The 25,595-nt window shown below is 43.8% G+C and overlaps 1 protein-coding gene and 1 non-coding gene across 2 annotated transcripts in view; one reads left to right on the forward strand and one right to left on the reverse strand.

Moving 5' to 3' along the window:
* Positions 1–25,595, forward strand: part of LOC119919706 (E3 SUMO-protein ligase PIAS3-like) — a 545,060-nt gene that overhangs the window by 350,903 nt on the left and 168,562 nt on the right. The window lies entirely within an intron of this gene.
* LOC119920434 lies at positions 11,608–11,745 on the reverse strand. The gene has a single exon (XR_005448180.1). It is a non-coding gene; the product is annotated as a small nucleolar RNA SNORA7 (small nucleolar RNA).

Raw genomic sequence — 25,595 nt, forward strand, 5'->3', positions numbered from 1 at the left:
GTTGAGGAACACTGGGAAGATTGGGGGAAGGGAACATGTCTACGTTGTACAGTACTCTCCCAAATGCTTAGTCTTGGGCTCTGCACAGGGTAAGAGCTCAATAAATACCATTGATTGATTGACTGATTGGGACAGGGCTTCTCCCTGGCAAAGGCAGGCAGAAAAGGAGGGGGAGGAGGCACAGTTCCCAGCCATGTGGGACAGGGTTTTAATCTGCATCTTGACATCCACGCAAGGATTATTTTGTTAAAGGAACAGATATCTTTCACACTGTCAAACAGAAATTGCAAATAATGAGGAAGTGTTTTTAGAAACGAATTAAGATGGAGAGCATTCTTTTGGCATGTTAGGTGTCAGAATCTGAATTATACATCAACAAGGTAATTGAATTTTGTTAAGATTAGGGTTGTTTAGTCAAGGCCTTACTGGAAAAATGATAGAAAGGGTCCAGCCCTAAGAATCGGAAGACCTGAGTTCAGTCAATCATCCAGTGCCTCAATCAGTGGTATTTATTGAGTGCTTATTGTGTGCAGAGCACTGTACTAAGCATTTTGTACTGTACCTTAGTACTAGTCCCGGTTCGGACTTCTGAATCTGTGCCATCAGCGGTGAAGGTTTTCAAGCGCTTAGTACAGTGCTCTGCACATAGTAAGTGCTCAATAAATACAATTGATAATGATTGATGAAGGTTTCTGACCAAAGAATCAGTATGGTGAGATGAGAATGAAATCCAGTGAGGAGGAGTGAGCAAAAAAATGGAAAAGAAGGAGAGAGCCAATGGTTCAGGAGTTTCAGGAGAAGCAGCGTGGCCTAGTGGATAGAACCCTGGCCTGGGAGGCAGAAGGTTCTAATCCCGGTGTGTGACCTTGGACAAGTCACTTCACTTCTCTGTGCCTCAGTTTGCTCATCTGTAAAATGGGGATCAAGACTGTGAGCCCCATGTGGGACAGGGTCTGTGTCCAACCCCATTACCTTGTATCTACCCCAGCACTTAGAACAGTGCTTGGCATATAGTTAGCACTTAACAAATTCCACAATTATGATTATTCTGATAGATGAGGAGAGAAATGGGCAGCCATTTTTGAAGAGGTGAAAAGATGTGTGCAGTGCCAAGTTTTAGGAAAAAAGATTGTAGGTTAGATGAGAAGTGGATTTGGGAGTCCCATGACAGGGGAGCAGCTGTAACCTCCTTGTGGGGAGGGATTGTGTCTACCTACACTATTGTATGTCCTCTCCCAAGCACTCAGTACAGTGCTCTGCCCACTGTAAGCACTCAGTAAAGACCATTCATTGTTTGAGGGAGCACAGGATCTGAGGTGGGAGTGAGTGAGGTACAGTGAGTAGCAATGGAAAGAGCACGGGCTTGGGAGTCAGGGGATGTGGGTTCTAATGCCGGCCCCACCACTTTTCTGCTGTGTGGCCTTGGGCAAGCCACTTAGCTGCTCTGTGCCCTAGTTACCTCATCTGTAAAATGAGGATTAAGACTGTGAGTCCCCTGTGGGACAACCTGATTACCTTGTATCTACCCCAGCGCTTAGAACAGTGCTTGACATACAGTAAGTGCTTAACAAATACCATTATTATTATTATTAGAATGGGAAGAGTCAGGGGATGTGGGTTCTAATGCCGGCCCCGCCACTTTTCCGCTGTGTGGCCTTGGGCAAGCCACTTAACTGCTCTGTGCCCTAGTTACCTCATCTGTAAAATGAGAATTAAGACTGTGAGCCCCCTGTGGGACAACCTGATTACCTTGTATCTACCCCAGCGCTTAGAACAGTGCTTAGCATATAGTAAGTGCTTAAAACATACCATCATCATCATTATTATTATTATTAGAAGGGGAAGAGACCTGATATGCAGCCTGGCCTAGTAGAAAGACCACAGGCCTGGGAGTCAGAGGACCTGTGTTTTAATTCTGCCCCTGCCACTTGTCTGCTGTGTGACCTTGGGCAAGTCACTTAACTTTCCTGGGACTCAGTTTTCATCTGTAAAATAGGGATTAAATCCTACTTCCTCCTACTTAGATTGTGAGCCTCATGTGGACAGGTTCTGTGTTCATCCTGATTATCTTGTATCTACCCCAGTGCTTCATACAATGTTAGGTACACTCAACAGGTGTACAAATGTTAGGTAAGTGCTCAACAAAAACATTTATTATTGTTATTATTATCTGTAAGAGGGGAAAAGCTGGAGGAAAGCAACAAGCTATTTTTTTCTTCTACTTCAGTTAAATCCCCTCTTACCGCTGATGTGAAGTAAATCCCCAGGCAACTGTTTCTTTAGTAGCCTGTGAAAACTGGTCGTTCTGATAAGAGAAACTCTGACTTCCTTACTGGCATTTTCTGAGGGCCTTAGTCATTCCAGAGATGCTGGTCTTGGGGTGGCAGTTAGGTGGGATACAGCCAGCAGTGGTATCTCTAGAAGTCCAGCTGACTCTGTCCTTCTTCTTGGGAAATCTCAAGCCTGCTTCTGTGCCCCACGGTATCTCTGGGCTTGATAGATTAGAGCAGGCCTGATAGATTAGAGCTGTCAGAGAAAGGTTGGCATAACTAGATCAGGTGGAATCCATCACAGGTTGTGATCTACTTTTGGCAGAGCAGATTGATCAATCAATCAGTGGTTTTTATTGAGTGCTTGCTCTGTGCAGAACACAGTGCTAAGCACTCGGGAGAGTATGACACAGCAGAGTTGGTAATAATAATAATAATAATTATAATGATGGCATTTGTTAAGCACTTACTATGCGCCAAGCACTGTTCTAAGCACTGGTGGGGATACAAGGTAATCAGGTTGTCCCACATCAAGCACTTAGTACAGTGCTCTGCACACAGTAAGCGCTCAATAAATATGATTGAATGGGGCTCACAGTCTTAATCCCCATTTTACAGATGAGGGAACTGAGGCCCAGAGAAGTTGCGACTTGCCCAAAGTCACACAGTTGCCAAGTGGTAGAGCCGGGATTAGAACCCATGACCTCTGATTCCCAAGCCTGTGCTCTTTCCAGTGAGCCATGCTGCTTCTCTAGACACATTCCTTGCACACAGCAAGTTTACAATCTAGAGAGAGGGACAGACATTAACATAAATATATTACAGATATGGACATAGGTGCTGGGGTACTGAGGGAGGGGTGAATACGGGGAGCAAAACCAAGTGCAAGGGTGACGCAGAAGGGAGAAGAAGAGGAAGTGAGGGCTTAATCAGGGAAGGCCTCTTGGAGGAGATGGGCCTTCAATAAGGCTTTGAAGGTGGGGAGAGTGATGGGATCTCAGGTCCTAGGTGGTGGTAGGGGGAGGATTCAGGCAGATGAAATCCACCCTTTCTCCTAATCATCATTCCAACTGAATAGGACACCTCGAGTGAGCCCACGAGCCCTTCATTCAGTAGCCTGGTGATCCTCAGAAGTAAGCCTGCATGTGCATCAGGGTCTCTGTGAGGCATTGCTGGGCCCATAGCCCTCCTATGGCTATGGCTTTGGCAGAGATGTCTGGCTGATTGGAATCCATGTTGAACTGCAGGGTCACCCAATGATCAAATAATGGTATCTATTGAGCACTTACCATGTGCGGAGCACTGTACTAAGCAGTTGGGAGAGTACAATACCTGTTCTACTCCCTATTTAGACTGTGAGTTCGATGAGATATATATATAAATAGTATATATAGCTATAATTCTATTTATTCTGATGGTATTGACACCTGCCTACTTGTTTTGTTGTCTGTCTCCCCCTTCTAGACTGTGAGCCCATGTCGTCAGGGATTGTCTCTCTTTATTTGCTGTATTGTACTTTCCAAGCACAACTTAGTACAGTGCTCTGCACACAGTAAGCACTCAATTAATACTATTGAATGAATGAATGATGAGGGACAGGGTCTGTGGCCAACCTGATTATCCTGTACCTACACCAACACAGTGCTTGCCACATAGTAACCACCTAATAACAATTATTGTTATTATTGTTAATAATAATAATTATAATAATAATGAGTTAGTAATAATAATGGCATTTTAATAATGGCATTTATTAAGCGCTTACTATGTGCAGAGCACTGTTTTAAGCTCTGGGGAGTTTACAAGGTGATCAGGTTGTCCCACTGGGGGCTCACAGTTTTAATCCCCATTTGACAGATAGGGAACTGAGGCCCAGAGAAGTGAAGTGACTTGCCTAAAGTCACACAGCTGACAATTTGCGGAGCCGGTGTTTGAACCCATGACCTATGACTCCAAAGCCCAGGCTTTTTCCACTGAGCCACGCTGCTTCTCTTAAGAAGGCATGTTAGTAGGCATGATCTCTAACTTCAAAGAATTTACAATCTAGCAGTTTCTCATATGACCTTGGGCAAGTCACTTAATTTCTCTTTTGCTCAGTCACCTCGTCTGTAAAATGGGGATTAAGATTGGGAGCCCCATGTGGGACAGGGACTGTGTCCAGCTTGATTAGTTTGTATCTACCCCAGCGATCAGTACAGTGCCTGGCACATAGAAAGCGCTTAACAAATAGTTTAAGAAAAGAGTCACCTAAATAACTGATGGTTTTGATGCCCCCTAGTGGGCGTGGAAGAGAATAGCATGGAAATACCATTCATTCATTCAAATTTATTGAGCGTTTACTGTGTGCAGAGCACTGTACTAAGCGCTTGGGAAGTACAAATGGGCAACATATAGAGGTGGTCCCTACCCAACAACGGGCTCACAGTCTAGAAGGGAGAATACTAGGCTCTCTATCCAGAGCCTATGGGTTTCAAAATCAGTCAGTCTCAATCACCACAGCCAAGCATCACAGCATCTATGTCCATCCTATCTGTAATATTCATTCATTCATTCATTCAATCGTATTTATTGAGCACTTACTGTATGCAGAGCACTGAACTAAACGCTTGAGAGAGTATGATATAGCAATGAGCCCTCAATGGGCTTAAATTCTACAGGGGGAGACAGACAATATGAATAAAAAACAGGTACGTACATAAGCGCTGTGGGGCTGGGAAGGGGGATGAATAAAGAGAGCAAGTCAGTGCTACACAGAAGGGAGTGGGAGAAGAGGAAAGGCAAGCTTAGTTAGGGAATCTGTCTTAGTGGCCGAAGCTTGAAAGAGTTAAGCTTTTCCCTTAATAAAATCTCACCCTCCTCAACACCGACACCACGAGTCACGTCAACCCTGAGAAGAGCATGGCCCGGTGGAAAGATCACGGGGCTGGGAGGCAGAGGACCTGGGCTCTAATCTCAGGTCCACCATTTGCCCGCTGTGTGACCTTGGGCAAGTCACTTAACTTCTCTGGGCCTCAGTTGCCTCATCTGCAAAATGGGGATTAAATACTTGTTCTCTCTCCTATTTAGACTGTTGGCCACATGCGGGACAGGAACTTTATCCAACCTGGTTAATCTGTATCTACCCAAGCACTTAGTGCATAATAATAACAATAATTGTGGTATCTGTTAAGCGTTTACTATGTGGCAGGCACTGTACTAAGCACTATACAAATACCATTAAAAAACAAATAAAAATCAATCTCACCTCTAACATTTAAGTCTTCATCACTTATGGGTTTATTAATATTCAATTATATATTCAGCTATTTCACCCTAACGTTTGTGCTGCTCCCTGCTATAGCTTCTCCTTCCCCCTCTAGGCTATAAGTTCATTGTGGGCTGGGGATGTGTCTGCTAACTCTGTCATATTGTGCTCTCCCAAGCACTTAGTACAATGCTCTGCACACAGTAAGTGCTCAGTAAATACCATTGATTGATCCTGCTCCCATTCTTTATAAATGATAAGCTCTTTGTGGGTAGGGAATGTGTCTACCAAATCTCTAATATTGTCCCCTTCCAAGCACTTAGTACAGTACTCTGCACACAGTAAGCGCTCAATAAATATGACTGATTATTTGAAACGATGTCTGTCTGCCCATCTCCCTCAATAAATTGCAAGCTTCTTGAGGGCAGGCACCACATCACCAAGTGCTTTTTGTTCCTTTGCACTCTTTTAAGAACTTAGTACAGAGCTCTGCAGACAGGAGGTGCTCAATAAATATGATGGATCGATTGAGGCATTGATGCTGCAAAATGGTTTTCCAGTGAGGGAAAGCCTAAATGAATGGGTACCTGATCATTGAATTTAAAAAGTGATCTAGCACTGTGCGAACATCTCAGCACTATTTAAAATGGATGTGTCTTGGAGTTAAAGACCCCACTTCAGTATTTTGGATAGCTTCAAAATAATGTATTTCCACCAGACCTGAATCATGAGGCATTTTCAATAATTGGGTACTTTTCATTAAATATAGTAATGTAAGCAGTAAAAACTGTGCAGAATGCAGAATGGTGTCTGAAGGGATTTTAGAAGAGTACTGTTTCCTCATAATAACAGTGTTCTGTGTGTGTGCACACAGCCCCGCTCTTTGGCAAATGGCAAAGTGGTTAACTGTTTAATTCACATTTCACCTGCAATGACAAGTTGTGCGGTGAAAGCCAAAGTCCCTAGAAAATAGACACTCTTCTGCCACTTTCTAGGAGGAGGAGACGCTACTATGTGCTTGAAGGTATATCCTCCTCCAGTTCTATAAACTGAGTATTTCTGGGAAAAGAATAGGCCAGAGACCCTAATAATAATAATAATAATAGTGATAATAACAATAATGATATTTAGTGCTTACAAAGTGCCAAGCCTAGGGATAGGCACAAGCTAATCAGATCGGATAGAGTCCCTGTCCCACACAGGGCTCACATAATCTGAGGGAGAGAGCGAGAGAGTGTGTGTTCGTGCCTTATCTCCATTTTACCACTGAGGAAACTTGAGCCCAGAAAGGTGAAGTGACTTGTCCAAGGTCACACTGCAGGCCAACGGCAGAGTTGGGACTAGACCCCAGGAATTCTGACTCTCAGTCCCAAGCTCATCCCACTGAGCCACCACACTTCTTCCCAAGCCTCTAGCAGGAGAGGTTGAAGGCAAGTCACAGATGCAAGTATTCATCAGTACCGTTTCTGTCCTGTTTCTCTGATGTACTGGCTTCTTGATATTGCTTCTGATATAAATCCTCCCTTCAGTCTTATTTACATAGGCAGAAGTTATGTAGTGACAAGGTCCTTCTCAAGGCTTGAATGCTTTCTTAATAACATGTACTAAATAGTATCTGGTATCAATCTTGTCCTACCGACATGACTGTAGTGATTTAAAGCCTTCAGTCTTAGAATTCACAATCTAATTTTTAATGCACTTTCTGTCAGCTGTCTTCACAGCTTTGAAATGACTTTCTATCTTCTTGACAGACTCCCAGATAAATTGAAACTTAACTAGAAAAAATGAATGTAAAAATGCCTCAGTTTTGAGTATAATAAACTTGATATACAGTTTGTGTTTTATGAATGGTTATTGGTTTCTCTGTATTGACCATTGTATGGTGGTGATTGCCACCTTTTATTTGCTGACAGGCAAAGAACACTGCGAATGACTGTGTGGTTTGGGTGGGACTCATTGAGTGTTTTTCCATTTCCAACAAAATAACCTAAAGGAATAAATGCAACAAAGCATTTCCCTCTAACCTCCTCCTCCCTCGGTCCCAAATTGGTCACTGTTCTAGCAACTGTTTTTGAAAAAAATTAGTCCCCTTCTCCCGAGGCCATATCCTCTAGTGGAAAGAACATAAGCCCGGGAATCAGGAAACCTGGGTTCTAGGTCCAACTCTGCCTCTGGCCTGCTGCATGATCTTGGGCAAGTGAATTTTCCAATCTGGGCCTTAGTTTCCCCAGCTGCAAAATGGGGTTAATAGCTGCCTCTCCCTCCCTCACAGGGATGATGTGAGGATAAAATGAGATCATAGTGTGAAATTGGTTGGTCCTTGACAAAAAACATGATACCAACGTGCCTGTTCTACAGTTCTACACTTACGTGCCAAGCACTGTACTAAGCAGTGGGGTAGATTTAGGATCATCAGGTCAGACTCAGTCCCTGTCCCAATTGGGACTCACGGTCTAAGTAGGAGGAAGAATGGGTATTGAATCCCCATTTTACAGATGAGGAAACTGAGGCATACATAAGCTGACCGATGGACATTAAAATGAATTGCTGCTGGATAGATATAGGAATGTTATGTAGGTGGGGTGAAACTCAAAGTGCTCAAGATTACGTAACCAAATCCCAGCTCCTCCACTTGTCTGCTGTGTGACCTTGGATAAGCCACTTAACTTCTCTGTGCCTCAGTTCCCTCATATGTACAATGGGGATGAAGACTGTGAGCCCTATGTGGGACAACCTGATTACCTTGAATCAACCCCAGTGCTCAGAACTGTGCTTGGCACATAGTAAGCGCTTAACAAATACCATAATTATTATTATAGGTATGTAGTTGATGCGGAAGGGAGGACGGACAGGGTAAATGTTTGCCTACGGCTCTACCCAAAGTAGACACTCAATCAACACTGATAATGATGGAAATAGGGAAAATCGGAGGAGAGAGAACAAATGGAAGAATCAGTGGAATAGAGAAGGAACATCAGATTAACCCAGGAAAAGAGGAACACCCGTTGATTCACAAGGAATTTTTTTATTCCTTCTAGCCCTTTCAGAAGAGTTGAGAGAAGGGCACAATGGTAGCCCTCTTCTGCCAACCCAACAGGAGAGTTATAATTGCTCTATTTCGCATAATAGCTAGACTCCATGACTCTTATGATGATGTCATCTAATCCTATTAAAAGGCAATCACCCTCCTGCAGTGAGTTAAGCAGCTCCACTCTCTGTGCTACGATCATTTCCAACCCTGAATAATTAAAGCTCCTCTTATTCCCACTTGAAATGCTTCTTCCAAAAATCATTATTCGACCCAGCCCCTTTCAGGTGCCATGCTTCGGCTTCCAATTTCACATGAAGTCATCAATCCTGTTAAGAAAACAAAGGAAAAAGAAAATAAGCGCACAAAGAACTCTCGCTTGTCATCCGAAGTGGAGTCGTGATTTTTGCTGCAGTTTCCAATGGAGCTGAGCTGGAGAAGAACTGGATCAAGGCACCAGGAGAAAACGCCACTGGTGGAACCCAGACGAGTATTTAAAGCAATGCTCTTAGCTCCGGGTGACTCCGGGGAACCCTAGTGGAAGGTAGATTCTGCAGGCATTCGATCTCTGCAGCACAAATGTTGTTAAGGAAGAAAATGGTTTAGAACATCAGGTTTTTCCTTGGAATTGAGCATTTCAATTAGACTTGAGATGGCAAGACATCGTAAAGATCCAAAATAGACATCAGGGTTAGATGAGCTTTCACCCATGTGTAAATGTGTTTCAACTTAAATGAGATCTGTCCCAGATTTGATTATGTGAAATAACTCATCAGGGAAACACTTATCTCTGATACATTGTTACTGAAAATTCCAATAATAGCTTCATCTGAGCCTGCTTTTTCACCTTACTTTGGAACTTTAAAACAATATGACCATCTACATTTTACATATATTTTCTTCATCTGCAATTCCCCAACATTCTCTCTTCATTCTTCCCAAGCCTACCTTCTAACTGTACCTCTCTCAACTCTCCTGCCTCTGTGCCCTCATTCACTGCTCCTCTGGTTTGAAAATCCCTCCCTCCTCAGATCAGGCAGAACTTTCCTCTCGCCACACTCAGAGCTCTCCGGAAATCCCCTTCAACGTCATTATTATTATTATTACATTTGTGAAGTGTCAAACACTGTACTAAGCACTGGGGAAGATACAATTCAATCATGTTGGATACAGTCCTCATCTCACATGGGGCTGATAGTCTAGGTGGGAAAACAGCTATTTAATCCCCATTTTATAGTTGAGGAAACTGAGGTACAAGTAAAGTAAGTGACTTGCCCAAGGCCACCCAACAGGCAATTGGAAGAGACAGGATTAGAACCTAGGTCCTTTGATTCTCAGGTCTATGCTCTTTCCCCTAGATCATGCTGCTTTTCTGATTTCTGAGAAGCAGCGTGGCTCAGTGTAAAGAGCATGGGCTTGGGAAGAATGATGTCATGAAGTCATGGGTTCAAATCCCCGCTCAGCCACTTGTCAGCTGTGTGAACTTGGACAAACCACTTAACTTCTCTGTGCCTCAGTTACCTCATCTGTAAAATGGGGATTAAAACTGTGAGCCCCACGTGACCAACCTGCTCACCTTGTATCCCCCAGCACTTAGAACAGTGCTTCGCATGTAGTAAATGCTTAACAAATACGATTATTATTATTATTATTAATTCCCTGCACCCTAAGCCAGAAAAACCCACCAGCCATCTCTAGCACTAATCACCTTATTTGTACCCATCCTAAGCAATTTTGTAGTCATGTTCATTCAATTGTACATCCAAGTCTTTATTTTCACTGCCCTATTTGTAAAAGCATCTGTGTCTTTCTCCTTCATACTTCCTTGTTAGTGCAGTTCTCTGCAAACAGTAAGCGCTCAACAAATATGATTGATTGATTGGATGATTGATTGTCAGGGAACATGCCACTTTGTCTTTGGTTTTCCCAAACACGTAGTACAGGGCAATGTACTGTGGATGGTCACTAAATACAACTACTTTGACTACCAAATGAAGGATGATTTTTAAAGATGACTGGTTTGAACTCCTCACAGGCCTTCCTGCCTCCTGTCGCTCTCCTCTCCAGTCTATACTTCACTCTGTTGACCAGATCATTTTTCTACAGAAACGTTCAGTCCACATCTCCTCAAAAACCTCCAGTTTGATCTACATCTCCACATCAAGCAGAAATGCCTCACTATCTGCTTTAAGACACTCGATCATCTCTACTGCTCCTACCTTACCTCTCTGCTCTCCTACTACAATGCAATCTGCCCACGTCACTGCTCCACGCCAACCTAATTTATTTACCTCACTCTCATCTATCCTGCCACTGACCCCTTTCCCACATCCTGCCTCTGTCCTGGAACTCCCTCCCTCTTCATATCGGACAGACCTCCACTCTCCACACCTTCAAAACCCTTCTAGAATCACATCTCCTCCAAGAGGGCTTAATCAGGGAAGGCCTTAGCCGTCCCTTAGCCACCATCCCCTCTGAGTCACCTATATATTCAGATCTGCACACTCTAAACATTTTATATTCACCCCATTCTCAGCCCCTCAGCACTCACGTACATAGCCTTCTAGTCTTGTCTTATGCCATCGAGTCATTTCTGACCCATAGCGACACCACGGATGCATCTCTTCCAGAACGCCCCGCTCTCCATCTGTGATCATTCTGGTAGTGTAGCCATAGAGTTTTCTTAGAGAAGCAGCATGGCTCAGTGGAAAGAGCCTGGTCTTTGGAGTCAGAGGTCATGGGTTTAAATCTCAGCTCCACCAATTGTCAGCTGTGTGACTTTGGGCAAGTCACTTCACTTCTCTGTGCCTGTTACCTCATTTGTAAAATGGGGATTAAGACTGTGAGCCCCATGTGGGACAATATGATCACCTTGTAACCTCCCCAGCACTTAGAACAGTGCTTTGCACATAGTAAGCCTTAATAAATGCCATTATTATTATTATTATTATTATTGGTAAAAAAAATCATAAGTGGTTTGCCGTCACCGCCTTCCTTACAGTAAATTCGAGTCTCCGCCCTCGACTCTCTCCCATGCCGCTGTTGCCCAGCATGGGTGAGTTTTGACTTGTAGCAGATTGCTTTCCACTCGCTAGCCACTGGCCAAGCCAGGAATGGAATGGGTAGGCCTCTGCTTGACTCTCCCTCCCATAACAAGGACTGGTAAAGTACTGGAAACTCTCCAGGTGCGACCCTGAGAGGACATAGCCTTACAGTCTGTAATTTCTTTTAATATCTATTTCCCCCTGTAGACTGTAAACTTTTCAGGAGACAGGATCATGACTGCCAATTCTACTGTATTTGATTTTTCCAGCACTTGGTATAGTATTCTGCACATAGTAAATGCTCAATGAATATGATTAATTGATTGATTTAACAGCATTTAGTGATGCCAACTGAACTTTCATGCAAATCATTTTGCAATCTCGAAACCCATGGCTTTCCCCACACTTTTTTGTTTTCAGCACCTGCTTTCCCAAGTGTTGCTTGGGGAGAGGGAGAGAAAAGTCTCAGGCCTTTTAATTGATGCTTCTAAATCTCAGGAATTATGGATAGGTGGGATTCAAATGACAAAGAACAATAACCCCTTCCAATCTTCACTGTCCTAAAGGCCGCCTATGATTGTTCCAGGGGCATCAGGTGTTTCAGACACAGACATATACCCTAGAACATTAATGAGAAACACATTGAAAGGGCAGAGGAAATGAGTAAGGAAAAGATAAATTTGAATCCTACTTGATTTATTTCATTAGCCAAGAAAACTAGATTTAAAAAAAAAACTATCCAGTACAAGTTCTGAGTAAAAAGCGTAGGGGATGTCAAAGACCCCTAATTCTGGACTCTTTTGGATCTTCAGGCTTAAAGTAATTTTCCTTTATATTTATTTCTAGCTGACACATATAACCCTTGGGCATAGATTAATTTATATTTTATTTCATGTCTTTGCTCTTTCCCTTCCATTTCTGGATACTATTCAATTTTCCTCAACACACTCTTCTCTTTTCAAATATGCTCTGCAAAAATTCAATTTTCTTATTTTCCTTTTTCTCTACTCCTATGGACTTGTAATTATAAACCTAGAAAAATTGACCGGATCACTATTGCTTATATGCTCCCCATATCTACATGCCCAGTCTTGTCCTCTAAATGATTCCAGCCAATCCCTTCAAGTTGGATTTGGAGCAGCAAAGTTTAACTATTTACTAGCCAGAAGTCCATATCTGATCACTGCTTATTTAAGCCCCTGGCAATTACTTATTTTTCTTCCCCTTTGCAGGAAGTGAATTTGTTATATTTCTTCTTTCTCTACCAATCAATCAGTCATCAACCAGTGGTATTTGTTGAATGCCTACAGGTACAGAGCATTGTCCTAAGCTCTTGGGAGCGTACAGTACGACAAAGTTGATAGACACGTTCCCTGCCCACAGTGAGCTTACAGTTTAGTGGGGGAGACAGAGGTTAATAGAAATAAAGAATTACAGATATGTACATAAGGGCTGTGAGGCTGAGGAGGGGGTGAATATCAAATGCATAAGGGAGAAACTACAGTCACTAGGCACCATAATTCCATGGATTATGCCGCTGAAATGTTCAAGTTTAAATCTATTCCTCAAAATTTTCCTGTTCAACTGACCGACGCTCAATCCCTTACTCTCCTTTTCAATCTATTGAAGTAGGCATTTTGCAAATTATAATAATGATAATTGTGGTATTTGTTAAGTGCTTACTATGTGCCAGGCACTGTTCTAAGTACTAGGGTATATACAAGATAATCTAAGTCCCTGTTTTAGTCCCTTAAATCCATGTCCCACATAGGGCTCACAGTCTTAAACCCCGTTTTACAGATGAGGGAACTGAGGACCAGAAATGTGAAATGACTTGCCCAAGCCACACAGCAGACGTGTGGCGGAACTGGTATTAGAATCCTGCCTCGTAAGCTACTTGAAAGCAGGGAAATTGTGTACCAATAATTATAATGATGGTATTTGTTAAGCGCTTACTATGTGCCAAGCACTGTTCTAAGCGCTGGGGGAGATACAAGGTAATCAGGTTGTCCCACGTGGGGCTCACAGTCTTAACCCCCATTTTACAGGTGAGGTAACTGAGGCCCAGAGAAGTGAAATGACTTGCCCAGAGTCACACAGCTGATAAGTGGCAGAGCCAGAACTAGAACCCAGGACCTCTGACTCCCAAGCCCAGGCACTTTCCACTGAGCCATGCTGCTTCTCACTGAGCCACACTGCTTCTGCACTCCAATAGTAACCTCCCTATCAATCAATCAATCAATCAATCAATCAATCGTATTTATTGAGCGCTTACTATGTGCAGAGCACTGTACTAAGCGCTTGGGAAGTACAAATTGGCATCACATAGAGACAGTCCCTACCCAACAGTGGGCTCACAGTCTAAAAGGGGACTCCCTAGTGTTTCGAACGGTGCTCTCCACATAGTGGGGTGCCCAAGAAACACTATAGATAGATAATTGGCACCTGTTAGGCTTAATAGCTTTAGCCCCAAAACAGCCTCATCAGGCTCACAATAGTAACAGTAATAATGTTTACTAAATTCCCACTTGAAGCAGTGTTGCCTAGTGGAAAGAGCACAGGTCTGAGAGTCAGAAGACCTGATTGCTAATCCCGTCTCTGCCACTTCTCTGCTGTGTGACTTTAGGCAGGTCATTTAACTTCTCTAGTGCCTGTTTCCTCATCTGAAAAGTGGGGATTCAAAACTTGTTCTCCTTCTTAGTGAATCATATTTATTGAGCACTTACTGTATGCAGAGCACTGTACTAAGTGCTTGGGAGAGTACAATACAACAATACACAGTCACATTTCCTGCCCACAATGAGCTTACAGTCTAAAGAGAGAAACAGACATTAATATAAATAAATAAATTGCAGATATGTGCAAAAGTGCTGTGGGGCTGGGAGGGATGAATAAAGGGAACAAGTCCGGGTGATGCAGAAGGAAGGGGGAGAAGAGGAAAGGAGGGCTTAGTCAGGGCAGGTCTCTTGGAGGAGATGTGCCTTCAACAAGGCTTTGAAAAGGGGGAGAGACACCAAGTCCCATGTGGGACAGGGTTGCGTGCTCAACCTGATAAATTTGTATCTTCCTAAGCACTTGAAACAGTAAGTGCTTAACACATACAATTGTTATTATTATTATCATTATCATCATCATCATTATTGATGCAATGCACCACGCTAGTTGTTTGCAAGGTTCAAAATCAATCAATCAATAGTTTTACTGAACAATTACTGTGTGCAGAGCAGTGTACTGAGCACGTGGGGGAGTACAATACAATAGAGTTGGTAAACATGACCCCTGCACTCAACGAGCTTACAGTCTAGTTGGGGAGACAGACAATAAAATAAATTATAGATATGAGCGGCAACAGAGTATAAAGATAAAGACATAAGTGTTGACCAGGGTTGGGTAGGGTGGGATTAGACTCAAGTGCGTTCGCGGACACAGTAGGGAGGGAAAATAGGTTGGGGAGATGAGAGCTAAATGGGCTAGCAGCGTGGCCTAGTAGATAGAGCACGGGACTGGGAGTCAGAAGGAACTGGGTTCTAATCCCGGCACTGCGACTCATCTGCCATGTGATCTTGAGAAAGTCACTTCACTTCTCTGCGCCTCAGTTCTCTCATCTGTAAAATGGAGATTAAGACTGTGAGCTCCATGTGGGACAGGGACTGTGTCCACCCCAATTTTCTGGTCTTCACCCCAGTGCTTAGTGCAGTGCCTGGCACATAGTAAGCACTTAGCAAACACTATTATTATTATTATTATTATTATTAGACAATTATGAAAGGCTTCCTGGAGGAGATGTGATTTTAGTAGGGTCTAGAAGATGGGGAGAGCGATGTTCTGTTGGAGCAGAGGCAGTGCATAGGAAACGTGTCATTTCTCTGTTCTGACAGCACTCACACGCATCACAGCTCTTTGAGAACTCATCTATGAGATAAGTAATAGCATTCTTCCCTATTTTAGGGAAAAGAGCAAAGTCTCTCTTGACCTGGAGTTTTTATTTTGTTTTAGTAGACTATTCCCTTTGTGCCTACCTGTCACCCCTTGGCAAAATCCCTAGACATGTGGGGAAATCACCTTGGAGAATGTCAGTCCTGGACTGAGGAAAATCAAACTAATCACATAATAGGAACCCAATCTGGAGATCAATAACAGCTAGTTTGTCCAAGGCCTGTTACTACTTAATCATCTTTAGTCAGAAAATGACAATACTCCTCGGTTTTGTCTCAAAGCACAGAAACATTCATTATCAGCTACAAAATCTGTAAGGTTTTCCTTCAACTGTGAAATCCACTGGGAGGATATCTAGCAGGAAGCTTGATTTCAGTGGTTTTACAGTTGTACCGTTTGGCTTCTAATTGCTACCACACCACATTTAGGGGACCAAAATTTATCATGCTTTCAGAGACACAGAGTTGGGTATTCTCGGGGCCTAGACCTTTATAATGTTTATTAAATTTCCACTGTAATTGTGTCTTCGACAGTAAATATAGAGTACTCACTCGGGCCAACCTTGGGTTAATTTTCTCTTTTTGTGAGACTTTTGGGCAATAAATTACTATCGTTACCACTGTTTTGGGTTGCTGTGAGTTTTCTCTGCTTTGACACTCAAGGTGAAGTGCTAATCCTTGGGAACTGACACTGAATTTTTGAGAGTTGTATCCCTAGGGCTGGTTTCAGATATTTGGCTGCCCTAAGATAGGGAAAATTCATCATGCCTTCCCATTCCATAGGATGGCATACTGAAGTTGGTTCTCACCCCTGAGCTTTTTTTTATGGTACTTGTTAAGTGCTTATTATGGTGCAAGGCACGGTACTAAGCACTGGGGTAAATATGAGCTAATCAGGTTGGACACAGTCCATGACCCCCGTAGGGTTCCCAGTTTTAACCCTCATTTTGTGGATGAGGTAACTGAGGCACAGAGAAGACTTACTTAAGGTCACACAGCAGACAATCCTGGTGGAGTCAGGATTAGAACCCAGGTCCTTCTGACTCCTAGGCTCAGGATCCCTGACCCCCTCCCCCTGCCTTTTTTGTTACTGCATCAGGTTTTTTTTTAAAATGGCATTTATTAAGTGCTTACTATGCACAAAGCACTGTTCTAAGTGCTGGGGAGGTTACAAGGTGATCAGGTAGTCCCACAGGGGGCTCACAGTCTTCATCTCCATTTTACAGATGAGGTAACTGAGGCACAGAGAAGTTAAGTGACTTACCCAAAGTCACATGGCTGACACTTGGCAGAGCCGGAATTTGAACCCATGACCTCTGACTCCAAAGCCCAGGCTCTTTCTACTGAGCCACGCTGAGGGTTGCAACCCTCCCCCTCCCTTAGTTCCTCAGAATAATGGGTGCAACTTCCAACCCAGGTGGACAGAGGCTAGGTGCTTTCATGCTTTTAGTCACCAACTCCCTGACATCCACATGGAGATGCTCTCCTTCACAGTGTGCTCTGAGGCAATTACTTTACCTGCTTATTCTCTGAAGCCAGCCCTCTATATCAATGGATCAATTCAACATTTGTATCTATTGCGTGCGTACTGCCTGTGTGCAGACCACTCTAATTGTAATAAGGCTATTTAAGTGCTTTTTAAAATGGTATTTGTTAAGCACTTACTATGTGTCAAGCATAGTGCAAAGTGCTGAGATAGATAAAAGATAATCAGATCCCATATGGGGTTCAAGTCTAAGTAGGAGGGATAACAGTTATTGAATCCCCATTTTGCAGATGAGGGAACTGAGGCACAGAGAATTTAAGTGACTCGCGCAAGGTCACATAGCAGGTTCATGGTAGAATCAGAATTAGAATCCAAGTCCTCTGACTTCCCACTAGACCACATTGCTTCCCACTAACGTATGTGCAATGTGTCTCTGTGTTAGTGTGCTAGTGTGTTAGTGTGCAGATACTAACATGCCTACCTACTCTGTTATATTGTACTCTCCCACACTCATCATATAGTGCTCTGTACACGGTAAGTGCTCAAGAAACTTGGGACAACCCCGTGGGACAACCTTATCACCTTGTAACTTCCCCAGCGCTTAGAACAGTGCTTTGCACATAGTAAGCGCTTAATAAATGCCATTAAAAATAAAAAATAAAATAAAAAAAGAAACACCACTGAAAGACTGATTGATTGACTAAGGGCTTGGGAGAGGACAATAGAATTCATCAGCATGAGCCCTGCCCTCACTAAAACTTGTTGGTTTTTTTAATGGTATTTGTTAAGCGCTTACTAGGTTCCAGGCACTGTACTAAACCCCGGGGTAAATACAAGCTAATCAGGTTGGACACAGTCCATGTCCCACTTCGGGCTCACAGTCTTAATCCCCACTTTACAGATGAGGTAGCTGAGGCAGAGAGGAGTTAAGTGACCTGCCCAAGGTCACATAATAGACAAGTGGCAGAGCCAGAATTAGAACTCAGGTCCTTCTGACTGCCAGGCCCGTGCTCTATCCACTAGGCCATACTGCTTCTCAAACATCTTTCAAATATCTTTCTGGAAAGAGTACAGGAGAAAGTTCTGCCCAAATCCTGGAATTTTATTTTGGGCTGTCTTCCTAATAATATTAATAATAATTGTGGTATTTGTTAAGTGCTTACTAAGTGCTAAGCACTGTAGAGAAGCAGTGTGGCTCAGTGGAGAAGAGCACGGGCTTTGGAGTCAGAGGTCATGGGTTCAAACCCCAGCTCTGCCAATTGTCAGCTGTGTGACTTTGGGCAAGTCACTTAACTTCTCTGTGCCTCAGTTACCTCATCCGTAAAATGGGGATTGAGACTGTGAGCCCCACGTGGGACAACCTGATCATCTTGTAACATCCCCAGCGCTTAGAACAGTGCTTTGCACATAGTAAGCGCTTAATAAATGCCATCATTATTATTATTAGTAAACATTGGGATAGATACAAGACCAACAGAAAATGCAGAAAAGCCATCCAGGATCAACTGACTCTCTTCTCCTTGAGCATGCTATTAGCAGAAAGGAAGCCCTAGACGAGTGACCAAGGAAGTTTGATAATCTCAGTTTGTATTTGGAGAATTTCTGAGAATATTGGAATCATCACCTGATACCTGCTGCTAAGTCAAGTAATCGGTGGTATTTATTAAGCACTACCTATGTGCAGAGCACCATAGAGAAGTTAGAGAAGTTAGCGTGGCTTAGTGGAAAGATCCTGGGCTTGGGAGTCAGAGGTTGTGGGTTCTAATCCCACTCCGCCACTTGTCAACTGTGTGACTTTGGGCAAGTCACTTCACTTCTCTGTGCCTCAGTCACCTCATCTGTAAAACAGGGATTAAGACTGTGAGCCCCACATGGGACAACTTGATAACCTTGTACCTACCCCAGTGCTTAGAACAGTGCTTGGCACCTAGTGAGCGCTAAACAAATACCATCATTATTGAGAAGCTGCGTGGCTTAGTGGAAAAAGCATGGGCTTGGGAGACAGAGGTCGTGGGTTGCAATCCCGGCTCCACCACTTGTCTGCTTTGTGATCTTGGGCAAGCCACTTCACTTCTCTGTACCTCAGTTACCTCATCTGTAAAATTGGGGTTAAGATTTTGAGTCCCACAAGGGAAAACCTGATTACCTTGTATCTACCCCAGTGCTCAGAACAGTGTTTGGCACATAGCAAGCACTTAATGAATATCAATATTATGATTATTATTAGTGTTACCATACTAAGCACTAGGGAGAATCCAATAGTCTTACTTATAGAGGGGGAGGGAGTTCTAAGCCAGTGGCAAGACTTGGGCAAGAAATGGGCGGTGAGCTAGTGGAGATGGAGGTACAGTCAGTAGGTTGGCATTAGAGGAGTGAAATATGCTGCCTGGGTTGTATTAGGAGAGCAATGAGGCTCGTTATGGGCATGGAATGTGTCTGGTTATTGTTATATTGCACTCTCCCAAGAGCTTGGTACAGCGTTTGGCACACAGTAAGTGCTCAAAACTAAGTTGGGGCTGAATTGGGTTAAGGAGAAGCATTTAAGGGCTGTGACCATGGCTTTGTGATTTCTTCCTGGGTGGTGATGAGGTTGGAGCCATCTCTCTTTGGTGTGGATGAGCAATAATAATCATAGTGATGGTATCTGTTAAGCACTTATTATGTGCCAGGCACTGTACTAAGTGCTGGGGAGGATACAAGCAAATTGAATTGGACACAGTCCCTGTTCCATGTGGGGCTCACAGCTCCAATCCCCATTTTACGATGAGGTAACTGAGGCACGGAGAAGAGAAGTGACCTGCCTAAGGTCACACAGCAGACAAGTGACAGAGCCAGGATTAGAACCCAGGAAGGAGCAATGGCATGTGAATGAAGTAAAAGCTTCATCCAGGACCACAGGGCTCATTCCTGGCTCACAAGGAGCTTACATTCTAACTGATCCATATTATTATATCCCTCATCATCACTGGTATTCACTGTGCACTTACTACATGCAGACCTCAGTAAGGGGTAGCTATCCTTGGTTTGTTAAAACCCATCTAGAGGCTATTCATGTCAAATGATTTCTCTGACCTCATTCGGTAGCCACTGGGAATGGTCTGTTCCTGTTGTTTTGGACTCACGCAGCCTTTGATCAGCAAAAGCCAAATCTTGGTTTACGGCAAAATGTGCATCCAAGGGAAGAAGACCCTTTTAGAACTTTTTCTCTATGGTTGTCTGTTGCTTTGAGAGTTGTGGAAGATGCAATTCACTTTAATTCATTCTAACTTAATTAGCTGCTGAGGTAGGTCTGGCCAGTTAATTCAAGTTAGATGGGAAAACTAAGGAGTGTTTTTCCTCCAAACCACATATGTAGTATAGGGTTAGTATATATGTAGCATATGTACTATGTTATACACATATAGTATATATGTAGCATATAGTGTTATAATAATAATAATAGGCACAGAGAAGATAAGTGACTTAATGAAGGTATTGTTAAGTGCTTACTATATGCCAAGCTCTCTTCTAAGCACTGGGGTAGATAATAATAATAATGATGGCATTTATTAAGTGCTTACTATATGCAAAGCACTGTTCTAAGCACTGGGGAGGTTACATGCTGATCAAGTTGTCCCACGGGGGGCTCACAGTCTTAATCCCCATTTTAGATACAGGGTAATCAGGTTGTCCCACGTGGGGCTCACACTTTTAATCCCCATTTTCAGATGAGGTAACAGAGGCACAGAGAAGTTAAGTGACTTACCCGAGGTCACACAGCCGACAAGTGGCGGAGGTGGGATTAGAACCCACGTCCTCTGACTCCCAAGCCCGTGCTCTTTCCACAAAGCCATGCTGCTTCTCAACTACATTCATGCACCACAAACTGCATTCAGTGTTCCCCTATTCTGCTCACTAATGAACATTACAAGACAGGAGCTGTACTCCTGAATGCGTCATCTTTCCTCCCCAGTCCTCTCTGCCACCTAACTTACTCATCCCTGTTGAGCACACCATCATCCTCCCGGTCTCACAAGCCTGTAACATTGACATTATTCTTGACTCATCTCTCTCATTCCACTCACATATTCAATCTGTCACCCATCCTGCTGGTTCTACCTTCTCAACATCGCTAAAATCCTCCCTTTCCTCCTCATCCAAACTGCCAACATACCTGTCCAAACACTTGTTAGATGCTGTATCAGCCTCTTCCTTCTCCAGTCCATACTTTACTCTGATGCCCGGATCATTTTCTAAAATGACATTTTTACACATGTTACTCCACTCCTCAAAAAGCTCCAATAACCTGCCATTCCTCTCCTCATCTAGTAGAAACTGTTGCCTATTGTCTGGGAGGCACTCAGTCAGCTCTCACCTGGCCTCATCCATTCAATCAACCAGTCAATCAATCATATTTATTGAGTGCTTACTGTGTGCAGTGCACTGTACTAAGTGCTTGGGAGAGTACGCTCTGACAGAGTTGGTAGACATGTTCCCTGCCCACAACAAGCTTATGGTTTCTCCTGTCACACCCCAGCTCACACACTTTGTTCTTCTCAAACCTACTTACTCACTCTTGGGCCCCTCTTCTCTCTCTGGCTGCTTCCCTCTAGCTCACACCCTCCCTCCTTCCTGGAACTCCCTTCTTAATTAATTGATTAATGCTGGTATTTGTTAAGTGCTTACTATGTGCCAAGCACTGTTCTAAGCTCTTCTTCTTCCTGTCCAGAAGACCACAGCTCTCCCCATCCTCAGAGCCCTTCTGAAATAGCACCTCCTCCAGAAGGCCTTCCCTGAATAATCTCTCTTCTCCCCACCCAAACCCTGGCCCCCTATTGCGCCCTTTAACAGTTGGACCCCCACCTGCCCCCACACTTCCTAAGGCCTCTCTGGTACAGATCCTTCAACTGTTTCTTCGGCCTACCTGTAACTTGTTTTAGTGTCTGTTTTCCCTAGTAGATTGTAAACTCCTCGAGGACAGGGGTCATTTCTACTAATTCTATTGTACTCTCTCAAGCACTTAGTACAGTTCTCTATGCAGATTAAGCACTCAATGAATCCTGAAAATCCTTGTCTTATCCAAAGCTTGTGGCTGTGTCAACTGCTGTGGCATTGGGAAATGAAGAGCTGCATAAGACCCATCTTCTGGCAGTAGGTTGTATTCTGCCTTTATTTATGTTCTTTCTTTGACCTCTATATGCTTCCATATTCATTCATTCATTCATTCAATCGTATTTATTGAGCACCTACTATGTGCAGATTGCTGTACTAAGCACTTGATGAGGTAACTGAGGCACAGAGAAGGGAAGTGACTTTCCCACTGTCACACAGCAGACAAGTGGCACAGCTGGGATCAGAAACCTTGACCTTCTTATTCCCAGGCCCATGCTCTATCTATCATGCTCTATCCTCTCCCAACAGTCTGGCTGTTCCTCTTCCCCGGGAAGGTGGCATGGCCAGGAGAAGTGGCTGAGTTGGACCCTGGACTGTAATGCATTCTGGACTCCACTCTTGCTGCACCTCACCCTTTTGGTAGATATGTAGGGTCTAATGGATAAGGGTAAGTTTCAGTATAAGCCTAGGCTATTGGGGTAAACTGTGGTGGCATAAAGGAAGTGTATCCAACTTTTTTTCCTATTTCCAATTGTGTTCAAAATGCGATTCATATTCCAATTGTATCTCATCTCATTTTTCTTTCCCTCCCACCCTCCAAGTCTTCTGTTCTTCCTATTTCCCTCTTCTCCCACCATTTCCTCCCTCCACATCTCTCAACCTGTCACCCTGTCCTCCCTCCAGTAACATTTCCCACACAGTGGAATCTATTTCAAGAATGCAGTGAGAGGGAGGAGGGAGAGGGAATGAACAAAGAGGTTAGCGTGAGTTGATGAAAAGGCAATGTGAGGTGAACATCTTTCCCATTATGATGGTGATGATAATTTTGAAGATGATTAGCAATAATAAAAAATGAAAATCTTAAAAATAATTATAATGGTATTACATGCTTTCAGCTGGGGTAGATCAATCAATCAATCAATCGTATTTATTGAGCACTTACTGTGTGCAGAGCACTGTACTAAGTGCTTGGGAACTACAAGTTGGCAACATATAGAGACGGTCCCTACCCAACAGTGGGCTCACAGTCTAGAAGGGGGAGACAGAGAACAAAACAAAACATATTAACAAAATAAAATAAATGGAATAGATATGTACAAGTAAAATAAATAGAGTAATAAATATGTACAATCATATATACATATATACAGGTGCTGTGGGGAAGGGAAGGAGGCAAAACAGGGGGGATGGAGAAGGGGACGAGGGGGAGAGGAAGGAGGGGGCTCAGTCTGGGAAGGCCTCCTGGATGAGGTGAGCTCTCCGTAGGGCCTTGAAGGGAGGAAGAGAGCTAGCTTGGCGGATGGGCAGAGGGAGGGAGGGCATTCCAGGCCCGGGGGAGGACGTGGGCTGGGGGTCGATGGCGGGACAGGCGAGAACGAGGCATGGTGAGGAGATTAGCGGCGGAGGAGTGGAGGGTGCGGGCTGGGCTGTAGAAGGAGAGAAGGGAGGTGAGGTAGGAGGGGGCGAGGTGATGGACAGCCTTGAAGCTGAGGGTGAGGAGTTTCTGCCTGATGCGCAGATTGATTGGTAGCCACTGGAGATTTTTGAGGAGGGGAGTAACATGCCCAGAGCGTTTCTGGACAAAGACAATCCAGGCAGCAGTGTGAAGTATGGATTGAAGTGGGGATAGACACGAGGATGGGAGATCAGAGAGAAGGCTGATGCAGTAGTCCAGACGGGATAGGATGAGAGCTTGAACTTCATGCCACTGCTGGAATTGTCTTTGTCCAGAAATGCTCTGGGCATGTTACTCCCCTCCTCAAAAATCTCAAGTGGCTACCAATCAATCTGCACACCAGGCAGAAACTCCTCACCCTGGGCTTCAAAGCTGTCCATCACCTCGCCTCCTCCTACCTCACCTCCCTTCTGTCCTTCTACAGCCCAGCCCACACCCTCCGCTCCTCTGCCGCTTATCTCCTCACCGTGCCTCATTCTCACTTGTCCTGCCATTGATCCCCGGCCCACGTCATCCCCCTTGCCTGGAATGCCCTCCCTCCCCACATCCCCCAAGCTAGTACTCTTCCTCCCTTCAAGGCCCTACTGAGAGATCACCTCTTCCAGGAGGCCTTCCCAGATGGAGCCCCCTCCTTCCTCTCCCCCTTCTCCCCCTCTCCATTCCCCCCACCTTACATCCTTCCCTTCCCCACAGCACCTGTATATATGTATATATGTTTGTATGTATTTATTACTCTATTTATTTTACTTGTACATATTCTATTTATTTTATTCTGTTAATATGTTTTGTTTTGTTCTCTGTCTCCCTCTTCTAGACTGTGAGCCCACTGTTGGGTAGGGACCGTCTCTATATGTTGCCAACTTGTACTTCCCAAGCACTTAGTACAGTGCTTTGCACACAGTAAACGCTCAATAAATACGATTGAATAAATGAATGAATGAATGAATTCGCCCAGGGTCACACAGCAGGCAAGTGGTGAAACCGGAATTAGAACCCATTACCTTTTGACTCCCAGGCCAGTGCTCTATCCACTACGCCATGCTGCTTGTACTAATATCACAGAGTTGGTAGATATATTCTCCACCCACAAGGAGTTTATAGTCTAGAGGGGGAGACAGACATTAATATAAATAAATAAGTTATGGATATGTACATAAATGCTGTGGGACTGAGTGTGGGGTGAATAAAATGTACAAATTTAAGTGCAAGGGTGGATACAGAAGGGAGAGAGAATAGGGAAAATGAGGGCATAGCCGGGGAAGTCCTCTGGGGGAAATGTGATTTTATTGAGGTTTTGAAGGTGAGGAGAGTGATGGTCTGTTGGATACGAAGGGGAAGGGAGTTCCAGGCAAAGGCAAAGCTTGGGTCTGGAATTGGCAGTGAGAGAGATGAGATCAAGGTACAGTGAGGAGGCCAGTGTTAGAGGAGTGAAGTGAACATTCTGGGTTGTAGCCAGAAATCAGTGAAGTAAGATAGGAAGGGGCAAGGTGATTAAGTACTTTAAAGCCAGTGTTAAGGAGTTTCTGATTTAGACTGAGTTGGATGAGCTCCACTGGAGATTCTTGAGGAGTGGAGAAATATAGATGACTTATTTTTAGAAAAGTGATCTGGGCAATAAAATAAAGTATGGACTGGAGTGAGAAGAGACAGGAGGCTGGGAGGTCAGCAAGGAGGCTGATGAAGTAGTCAAGGCAGGAGAGGATAAGTGCTTGGATCAACATGGTAGTAGTTTGGATGGAGAGGAAAGGGGTGACATTTTAGAAGTGTTGTGAAGGTTGTGAAGGTAGAACAAACAGGATTTGGTGACAGATTGAATATGTGGGTTGATTGAGAAGGATAAGTCAAGGATAATTTCAAGAACAGTTGAACAACTGAGCAGTCAAAATATTATTATTTCTACTACTAAACGTTACATTTGTTGCTTGCTATCTGCCAAGCATTGTGCTAAGTACTGGGTAGATATGTAATACATCATCTGCCAGCCCCAACACTTTCTGCAGAGACTGAGGAAGGAGGATAAGGTGAACAGAGCACATCCTGG

The sequence above is a fragment of the Tachyglossus aculeatus genome, chromosome X1 (genome assembly GCF_015852505.1).
Source record: "Tachyglossus aculeatus isolate mTacAcu1 chromosome X1, mTacAcu1.pri, whole genome shotgun sequence".
NCBI lineage: Eukaryota > Metazoa > Chordata > Mammalia > Monotremata > Tachyglossidae > Tachyglossus > Tachyglossus aculeatus.